Source organism: Propithecus coquereli, unplaced genomic scaffold (genome assembly GCF_000956105.1).
Source record: "Propithecus coquereli isolate 6110/MARCELLA unplaced genomic scaffold, Pcoq_1.0 Scaffold49, whole genome shotgun sequence".
NCBI classification, from domain to species: domain Eukaryota; kingdom Metazoa; phylum Chordata; class Mammalia; order Primates; family Indriidae; genus Propithecus; species Propithecus coquereli.
In genome coordinates, this window is record NW_012150729.1 from 2,030,264 (window position 1) to 2,041,170 (window position 10,907).

General features: G+C 41.3%; 1 pseudogene; it reads right to left on the reverse strand.

Moving 5' to 3' along the window:
• Positions 1–227: 227 nt before the first annotated feature.
• Positions 228–8,524, reverse strand: LOC105819539 (annotated as a pseudogene).
• Between the last annotated feature and the right edge of the window lie 2,383 nt (positions 8,525–10,907).

A 10,907-nucleotide genomic window follows, 5' to 3' on the forward strand; every position in this document is an offset into this window, starting at 1 on the left:
GATTCCTTGCTTTACTGTTGGGCAACCAAGAACAGTTAAAGTCTATTTTATATCCCAAAATAAAAAAGAGACTTGCTGGAAATAACAGTGCTTACAACCCAAGCTAGTTTATACTCTTGTGAGATCAGTCTAAATTCTTAAGGCTACAAAAATTCATTTGTTAGAGCAAAGAAAAACAAAAATCCACTTCAGGACAAAGTTATTCAAGATAAAAGGAAGGTGTATTTTCAGTGAGAGAACTGCCTGCTGTCAGATGATTTCTTACTAAAGCTTTTAAAGATTTTGGACTTCTCAACTTTCCTGGCTTTCCAGTGGCTGAATCCACCGCTGCCTCCTCTCTGTGCACGCTTGCCTTCATTGCTGTTCATGTTCAGATCAACAAAGGAGACACCTTGAAACCAAATGACAGAGCAACTTGAGGCAAATGTAAAGATCCATCTCAGAGCATGAGAATCATGTGGTCGTGTGCATGACTTACATGCTTCCTGGGCTGACCGACAAAGAAAGTAGTCCTTTTTGATCAATTTTTCAAGCTGAGACTGAATGTCAGAAATTTTAGACCAGGAAAAGTCACATTCACTTAATGGAACCTTGGATTGCTTCAAGTAAGGAAGGAAACCCAATTCTTCTGGGCACAAAATGAACAAGGCATATTCTCTTGGTTTAGGCCTCTGGCTATTCTGCCCACACAATGACTATATTTCTAGGGTCCTCTGGACCCTAGAACTGAACAATCCAGCCCCCTTCAGGAATATCCAGCCCCCTCCCTGCCCTGTCTGAACACAACAATATCCCTGAATCTGCATTGGAGAACTGGAAGAATGTAGTTGTATGCTTATATTGTTTCTGCCAATGAATGGCCAATGTAGGCCCATCAATATAGTTCACAACTCCGTGGTATTTCAGGACTTACAAGATGAAAAGACCATCAGTTTCTTTTTTCAGTTCTTCTTAAGGAACGTGAAAAGCAGAAGGAATCTCTTTTCAGAGGGACAAAAAACATATCTCTGCTCAAGGCCATCCACTGTTGTGTTAGCTTCATCTTCATCAATACCAACATGCAATGGCTCCTTTTTCAGAGAAATTCTTGCCAGGTCTTCAACTTTTTGAGTTCGTGTGGCAGAAAAGAGCATGTTCTATCTATGTGTTGGTAGAAGTTTAATAATTTTCTTTAAATTCTTTTCAAACCCAGCATCTAAGATGCCATCAGCCTCATCAATAACTAGACACTGTAGGTTTTTATACATAAAACCTGGGGTAGTCTGTCTATAGTCCAAGAAAAGGCCTGGTGTGGCCACAATGGTGTTGGTTCCATTTGCAAGTTTCTGTGTTTCAGCAGATCCGTTACTGCCACAATGGTATTGACCCCATTATCAATCCTTGTGTGTGAACATGTTGAGTCATTAGCTCCTTAAGCACACCAAAAGTCTGCATGGCCAATTCTCTAATAACTGAGAGAATAAGGACTCCTGTTCCATTCCTGGGTGTATAACTTTGGGATCTAAAATTGTGTCTGACATATAGTAGAGTCTCAATAAATAACTTTTGAAAGGAAAAGTTTTAAGTATAGTGGTTATTAACTCAAGTCACTCTCAAGAAAGTCAAAATATGGGTACAAATATTAAACATCAGTATAAGATGTATCACAGGATGGGCTGAGTATATTGGTTTCCTAGAGATGCTGTACAAATTGCCACAAATGTGGTGGCTTAAAACGGAAATGTATTCTCTCACAATTCTGGAGGCCAGAGGTCCACGCTTTCTTGAAGGGCTCTAGGGTAGAATTCTTCCCACACCTCCCTCCTAGCTTCTGACGGCAGCTGGCAATCCTGGTGTTTCTTGGTTTGTAGCCACATATTCTGATCCCTGCCTCTGTCCTCACATTGCCTTCTGTGGGTCTGTCTTATAAAGATATACATCACAGCATTTAGTGCCCACTCAGATAATTCAGGATAAACGCCTCCTCTCAAGATCCTTAACTTAATCGCATCTTTTGCCGTCTTTTACCATGTAGGGTAACATTCACAGGTTCCAGGGATTAGGATGTGGACATATGTTTTCAGAGCCACTATTCAATCCACTATAGTGTGTGTAAGTTGGCAGAGTATCCAAGACAAGTCATGGGAACTCAGAGGGAAGAAAGCCAATAGGCTGGAGTGATGGCCACATGGTCTCAACACTTTAAGTGTTAAGGTAATTTGTAGGTATCACCATGGCTCCTTTGAGGTAGCCCAGTGATGCCACTTCCCTTGAGGAAGAAGCTAAGGAATGGAAAGGATGTGTGCATATTACAGAAAGGCTAGCAATAAGGACAAGATCAGGATTTAACTGTCTTCTCTTCAAACCTTGACTTATTATCTATACTCTTTCATCACCCAAAATGAGTTTAAGAAAAATTAAATAATAGACACATCACAGAGCTTCCAACCATTATTTAAATCACAGGTTTTCAGTTTCTTCTTTCATTCCTGCTCAAGTTGTCGTAGTGGATTTGCTAATGCAATACACCAGACAAAAGGAATGCAGTATAAAAGCTAGGGGCTTCCCATAGTTAATAAATACTGACTCGGCATCTTCCCTTAGCAAAATATTGTGAGGAATATGAAGATGAATTAGACATGCATTCATACTCAGGGAGCTACCATCTCATAGAAGACATGAGGTCAAGTAACAAGCACAGGGCAGCATGTCTCACAGTAGCCCAGACAGACTATCCTGGGAGTTCAGAACAAAGAGATCACTCTTGACTGTAGTCATCAGGAAAGTCTTCAGGGAGCAGATAGCATCTGAATGTTAGGTAGATAGTGAGGGATTCTTGGTCTCCTAGGGATGAAAGTGGGCGCTGCTGCAATTCCCGCACCCCCAAAATGGGCGTTCAGAGAGGCTCATGGGACATCTACATGCACAATAAGACTCAAGTCATGCAACTCCCAACTGTTCAATCAAAGTGGTTCCGTGGTGGCATCTGAGCCACAGGGAGGTCCCAGTCCGGGCACTATAAAACAAGACACAGACCATAACCGGGCCCTTTTGTACCCTTCCTTTTGCTCTCCCTTTGCTGTGACGATGGGTCCAGTTGTCATCTGCGGCATATGTATCACTCTCTGTAAACCTGTATCTTGCTCTTGCCCTATAATCCTATCTTTCTCTCCTAAATAAACCTCATTTTCGTGCTTGCCTTACTTTGGTGTGTCTGGTCATTCTTCGACCATGAGCGAGCCAAGAACCAACATTTCAGACCAAAACCTGACATGAGCAGGGCATTGAAAAGAAAGCACTTGAATAAGTAGAACTGGAGGTGGAGAAGAAGGGGGAGTGGGCTAGGGCAACTTAAGCAGAAAGGAGAATATATTTTTTAAAACTGTGGAGGTAAAACATTAGAAAGTGTATTGGGAAACAATGAGACATTCAGGGTATATGCAGGAGAACAACCAGATAAAAATGCAAAGAAAAATTGTTACATGTAGTCCTTGACTGTCAAGCAAATGATATGGACTTTATTAAATAGGCATGGAGCTGTCATTAAAGATATTCTGAATAAGGAAAAGACATAATCAGATGTAATCAGAGTTGTTTGAGAAGATCACTTTGGCAGTGGTGTGAAGATGTATTAGAAGCCAGAGGAGGTTAGATGCTGGAAGATTAGTACAGACAGGAGTTAAATAAGGGTCTTGATTAGGGAGGCGGCCACATGAAAGGCATGTGAAAGGAGCAGAAGTGAGAGCAATTTCAAAGACAACTCAATAGGATATAATGACTTATTGGGGATATGGGATTGGAAATATAGGAGACATCAGACATGAGTTTGAAATTCAAATATAGTGCAAAATAGCAATGCCATTGACCGAATTTGGACAGTCAGGAGGAGGAACAAGTTTAACAGCAAAAAGGATTAAATTAGTTTACAAATGTTAAGTTTCAAGAACCAGCAGGAGGTAGAGATGCTAAGAAGAAAGGACGTGATTACAGTATAAATGCAAGGGTCATTCCCATGGGGAAAATAATCGAAATCATAGAAATTTATAACATCATAAAGGGGAGAGAGAATTCCTAAAGCTTAAGGATTGTCCATAATTACTGAATGGTAGAAGAGCAAAAGCTAGCCAAGAAGATCAAGATCAAGAAGAAATGATTTGGCCGAAGAAGTAGCAAGAGTCCAAATGCTAAAGTGAACAGAATTTAAGAGACAGGAGAATTTCAAGGAAAGGTCATCAATATCGAATACTTCAAATTTTAAAACTGTGTTTTCAAGGGGGAGCCGATCATGACCCTGAAAGGCACAGTCCTGAATGCTGTCATCCTGAATGTTGAAATCCTGAAAGATCAGCCTCCCTAAAGTCTAAAATATAATTTTTAACATAATTTTTTAAGTTCTTTAAAAGATGTTTATTTGCATTTTTAAAAGGAGATTTATTTGGGAAACATATAAAAAAGTGACAGAACACTTCACAGGCCACTTTGCACAATAAAATAGGCAATAATAATAAACATATTTTTGCAAGCATAAACACTCTGGTGTACTAAAAACACAAAGGTATAACAGTTATGAGCAAACAAACCGCATTCATAAAGAAATGGGTCAAAAAGGGAAATGTGTAAACGCATATCACTATGATCGGTAATTGTATGCACCCAGCTTTATAAACTTCGATCAAAAACTTCGATGGGTCACCACTGCAAATGCAGTCACCAGGAGCCAGGATCTCACAGAGATTTTATCTTTCACAAATGCAGATGTACAAGGACATCTCTTCATTTGTTGAGGAAGTTTCAATGTTTTTATATATACTCATAATGCTTACACACAAAGTCAAGTTGTGATAATGTACTTTTGCAGAGTCAGATTTTCAAAAACTGCATGAAAGTAATTAGACTCTCTAAAAGTCTCTGCATAATTTACACCTCCAGTATTGGAAATGAAGGCAAGATGAAATACACAGCATAGTGAATTGTAAAAAATAACACACTTTAAAAGTGGAAAAAAAAAAACTAAAAAAAGAAAAAAACCCAAAAAAACTAAAAAGAGAATTCACCATATGAAAAAGTGCACTACAGGGGTAGACTGTGGGCAATTGCACAGAGATAGTCTGTAAGAGTTGCCCTGACATGATGCAACTACCCTGTGATTTTGATTTTCAGGATTTTAGACATTAGGAATTTGGGACTTTAGGGATTTTGATCTTTATGTAGTTCAACATTTCAGGATTATGGCATTCAGGATGTTTTTCAGGATTATGATCCAAACCTTAACAAGGGTACAGACATGGCATTTGTGTTTAGGATGTTGGTGTTTTGTTTTGTGTTGTTTTGTTTTGTGTTGTGTTGATGGGCAGAGGCCAAATCACAAGGAGATAAAGACTAATTGGTAATGAATAAGGATTGTAGATAAATTTTCAAGAAGTTTGAGGATAAAATATCAGAGGAGGAAGTAGGATCAAAAGAAAGTCGACATGTTTAGGTATTTGTTGCTGTTTTCTTTTTAAAATAATTGGTTATATGCCAATCAACATTTATTTAGTGCCTATATTGTGCCATCGCACTTGTTGGCAAGATCCAGAGATGATTAGAACTTGATCCTTACTCTCACGCAGTAAACAATTTAATAGAGAAAATAGAAATGTAAATACATTGCTCCACACATGGTAAAGACTGCAGTCAGGTAAGCGCAGGCCACGGGAGCTCTGAGGAGGTCCACCAGCCTGGCGGCCTGGTCTGTGGGAAGGGAGGGGACAGGGCTGCAGGGCCTCCTGAATGATGCCTACTGCGTCTTAAAGGAGGACTGGAGGCGAGGCTGGCCTATCTAAACAAAGGAGTCAGAGAGAGAAGTACGGTGTATGTTTTCTGCAAAGACAAAGAATCTTACAGGAGGGAAAAACTGAAGTTGATGAGAAAGGAAGCAAATAACAGCAGCTTGGTTCTGAGTGAGGTGGGAGAGGATGAGCTGAGGTAGGCCAGTAAAGGAATTAGCCCTTCCTGGGAGGAGACAAGAGGGAAGAAGACAAAAATTAATGAAGAAACAGGGCACTGTTCACGGAGCAAAGAAAGTGGCTGAGGGAACCAGGTGTGGTGCCTCGTTCCTTTTTATGAAATGGAAGGTCAGCCATCTGCCAAAAGCAGCGTCAGGGCTGGGAAGGGCAGAGAAGTGATGATTAATAGATTAATAGTCTTTCATTCTTTTAAAGTAAAATCATTTCTTTAAATCAAAAGTGGTCTGGAGCTCAGTCTCTTCTTAATGCGCCCAGTGTGAAGAAGCAGGAGGTGAGAGCTTGGGCTCTGGAGACAAACTGCCTGTGCTGGTCTTGTTTTCTCCACATATTGAGGATGCCATGCGAGTGGCTTTATGATGTAAACAGGCTCTGTGCCTGTGTCTGCTCATCTGTAAACCAGACGAATAATAGCACCTAGCTCAGAGGTTTGTGGTACGGAGTAAGAGAATTCAAACATGTCACGTGCCGAGAACAGTTCCTGGCACATAACAGGTACTCAGAAAATGTTAGCCCTTATCATGGCTAGACCAGTGCTATCCACTAGAACTTTCTGAGATGATAGAAATGCCACTGTGTTGTCTAATACGGCAGTCACTAGCCACTCATGGCTATTGAGCGCTGGAACTGTGGCTAGTGTGACTGAAAATTCAATTTCTATTCATTTAAATTTAAAAAGCCATATGTGGCTAAGCAGAAGACTGAGCAACCATTTTAAATGAGATTTTACTGGTACAAGACAAGGCACTGAGTTCCATCCCCCAAGGACCCTGGGCCTGAAATACTGTAGAATAGGCCAGTTAAAGATACGGCTGCAGCTCTTAGGACTTAGCTTTATTTTGTTGGTGTTGCTGATCAAAGACAGCATGGAGAAAAGATGTACTCACGATCCTTGTGCCTCCAGAGGAGGTTTCAGTTGCCAGTAGGATATTTATTAGATAAACAAGAGGCAAGTGGCATCTCCCCAAGAGAATAGAACAGAGGTTCCGCCTGCTTTCTGCGGAAGTGGGTCAGTTGAAAGCCATTAAGAAGGACGGCTGGAGTTCTGAGCAAAACAGAGAGCTGCCACACAGATGTTTTCTTGAGCCTTGTTAACGTCTGCTGACAATGGTGTAATTTCACATCAGAGCCACCAAAACAGCCGATATCGCAGCCTGTGCAACAACATGAGATTCATATAGTCTAGTATTGATAAAACGCAAAGGGAGAGGGGAGAAAGGTTATCCATGAATAATGCATTTCCTTTTGTGGATGCAGGAGGAGAAGAAACAAATGGATCATTAATGGACTTAATGCGATTAGGGTGCACGGTGGAAGGGGGCCCAGCACCGGTGCCTGCCAGCAAGGCCACCAGCAGAGGAGGCTGCACAGAGTGGAAGGGGAGGGCAGGAGTGGATGGCAGCATTATTTTGGAGTTGCTGTTTTTTCTTTCCAGGATTTCAAAGCCTCTTCTTGAATCCAAGATTAGTTGTTATTTCTCTTTTCTGGAACAAAATAGCCTGGTGGTGAAAACATCATATTCCTGAGAATTTATGAAAAGGTATTATCACATTTGAAAAGCTTAATTATTAAGATGATAGTGTGGGGAAATGAAGGATAAAGCAACCCAAACAAAAGCACAGGAAGTAATTAAGTGAAGAAGAAAACATTCTTGAACATTGCCAAGAAAACAGAGACACAAAAGTCGCAAGTTGTGGCTTGCTGTACGCAATAAAGCACTTTGCTGTAAAGTAGCATATCTTGATTTTTGCAATATCAAATGTTTGAAATCTACTAGTAGATTTATTTCACTATTTAGGGGAATTCTGTGTGTTTAATGTATGTGGACATGAAAAAATCCTTTATGATGTAAATAATCATACCTAATCACGATCCCATCACAGGGATTTCTCTTCCTGTTCTGTAGCGTAGTTGCCGGCTTCGGGGTCCAGCAGACTTGGGTTCAAACCAAGCTCTGCTTCCTGTTGATTATGTGACTTGCATGAGTTTCTTTACCTCAGTGAGCCCCAGTTTCCTCCACAGTAAAATGGCAGTAATAATACACACTCACAGAATGTCACAGAATCCAATGCCATGAGGTCCCTATAGAAAACGCCTGAGAGTGCCTGGGTCATAGTAAGGGCATAATAAATGCTAGTTGGTCCTTCGGGAAGGGGTCGGGTTGTGCATTCTCCCGAGAGGAATTGGACTCCACAGAAGCTCAACATGCCAAGGGCTGACTTGACTCTAGTTCAGACACAGAGGCTCTAGGATTCCTTCTCCTGGAAAACCACGCTTGGGCTTGGGGTTCTTGTAGGTCTTCAGAATAAATCAGCGAAGACCTGGGTGACCAGAAATAAAGGAGCAGCTGCTGTCTCAGGCTCCAGATAAAACCCTAACTGCAAGGAATTCTCCCTGAGCTGTTGTGACCCTGGCTCCAGCTGGCTCGGCAGCATGGAACTGTGACCCACCCTGACTCCATCCACCACCCAAGCCCCAGCGTCAGGCTGCTGCTGCATGCCTTGAGCTCTCACCCGGCCAGCTAAGCCGATTGTTCCCATCTCGAAAGAGGAGCACTGCCTAGCCCATCAGATTTCAGGTTTTGATTTTCAAATATCATCTTTCCTAACACTCAACAGTGTATCCTTGTACTATAGCAAAAGAAACAGAAACATGTTTTAGGGAAGCGAACTGCTAACCTTGCCTGAAGCAGGCAATGGGGATAGACATGGTCAAGGCTGGTGATGGGTGGCACAGGGCTTTGGCATAGATCAGACAAGGCTGGACACAGCTGGAACAAGGAGTGGCCCTGGAGTTAATCAAGTCGCCTTAGAATGTCCTGACTCCACAGCAGACAAAGGACAGAGATCAGACACTGGCCCACCAGGCAGGGAGAGCTCCAGGCAGAAACACTCTTGTACGTACCCTAGGTTTTTGTTAGAAAAGTTGACCCTGAAGCCTGAAGCTTGTAACTCTAGACTGCTAAACTCAGAGCCTCAAGATTATTTCATTAGCTCAGATTCCTCGTGGAACTCTCTTGATCTTGGAAGAATCACAGTCTTTGTATTCCACATCCGGTTCCTGTGAAGTTGGAAAGCATCCTCATGCCCCTCTCAGTCTCTGGTTCCATTCAGTAGGAAGAACAATTGTCTAGCCTAACTGAAGCCTCCAAAGAAAAACTGTATCTTCATAAAAGCATGTCCTCATCACCCTTAGAAAATGTATGAGAACTCAAATTTTCCCCAGTTTCCTCCCTTCCTGAGGCAAGGACTTAGCATCAGGCTAGAATCCTAAAATATTTAGAAAACAGACGTTGGAAGAATTCTAAAACGTGGCTTATTTGTGCAAAGAAATTGTCAGATTAAATAGGGGAAATGTTTGGAAAATGCACAGAAAGCAGAGCTTTCTTGAACAGATGAGTCCTCTCTAACTTTGCCACCAACATGTTATCTGTGGCTGTGATGCTGTAACACAAAGGCACGTCCTGATTTCAGGATCTGGCCTTAACAAACAAGTGCAACATCAGTGGTACGGATCCAGGGGGAGAAATTGCACTGATCTTGATCCTTGAGGATGAACCTAGTGTTCTCATAAGCCCCATTAAGGATAGCTCTATTGTAGAACATAATTCACTTATGGGCCTTGGAATTCACTTAGGGATAAAAAGATATATTTACAATTATCTAGGAGCTGTATTCCATTTCTACCCAGTATTCTTCATACTCATCCAAGAGGATCATTATCTTCTGTTTAAAATGAACAAACAAGACACTAAACAGTCTAAGCCTTCTTTAACTCCCCGCTTTTGCCTAGAAAATTAATAAGAATTTGGGTCTTATGGTGATCCAACAATGAGTTATATGAGTGGGCAGAACATCCCTATCTCTCCTTTCCTTGCATTCCTTTTGGAAAATGCATATAATGTCATAGATGGCTTACCAACCTCGTAAACAAGACCTGAGAATGTCTTAAAACTCTTGAGCTCCTTGTAAGAAAGCCCACATTCCTGTGAAATACAAATAGCAGCAGAGAAATGCCCTGGACCAAAACTTCTTTCCATTTCAAGGAAATTGGAACAAAAAGTCACTTTGAAATGTAGGAGCAAAATAAGAAAAAGAAGTAGCAACTCAGATGTTCTATCTCCCTTTCAGTTGTGAATGCTTACAGCAAGTCTTGCTAGTCCTGGGTCCAGGTAAGGGCTGAATTACAATAATGGAAAACACCTGTTGACTCAGACTGCCTGCACTCTAACTCTGACCCCAGGTGGGCCTTTATCACAAAGCACTGGCTCTTCCCTTTTGCTAACAGAATCGCATCATGAACAGATGTGGTCAGAGTAATCTCCAAGAAAGCATTAAAATTAAAGCCTCTGGACTATTCTGAGGGCGTCTCTCCATCATCCCACCTTCTCTGTGCCCTAATAAATTCTCCTTTCCACTTCTCCCAATGCTTGTCTCTTCTTTTCCCTTATTTTGGTCTAGGAATTAAAGTGAGACTTGGGGTGGAGGGGAAGCCACAGCTTTTATTTCATATTTCAAGGACCTGAAGCTGGAAGAAGACATCAACTGCTTCCCACCCACTTTTCTCAACAGAAGCTATCTCTTTTCATCCACATCTCAATTCTTATTTATTTTATTTATTATCTGTGATGCACTTCACACACTATATGTAGCAGAGTTTCCTGAGAAGGATCCCTTTAATTCATTGTTTTAATAACACATTTACTAGGCACTTATTATGACAAGTAAATATACTAAAATGTTTCTCTTCACATGTGGTTTCATAAAACATACACACACATGCAAGATCCACTGTCCGAATATCACTCATCTCTAAGCCCTCAGGACTCTAAACAGCCCCAAGGGCAATCAACATCCCTTGTTCACAGCTCACTTGCAAAATCTTTTTGTTTTAGAAATGAAACAGGGTAATCTATCCAGCTGA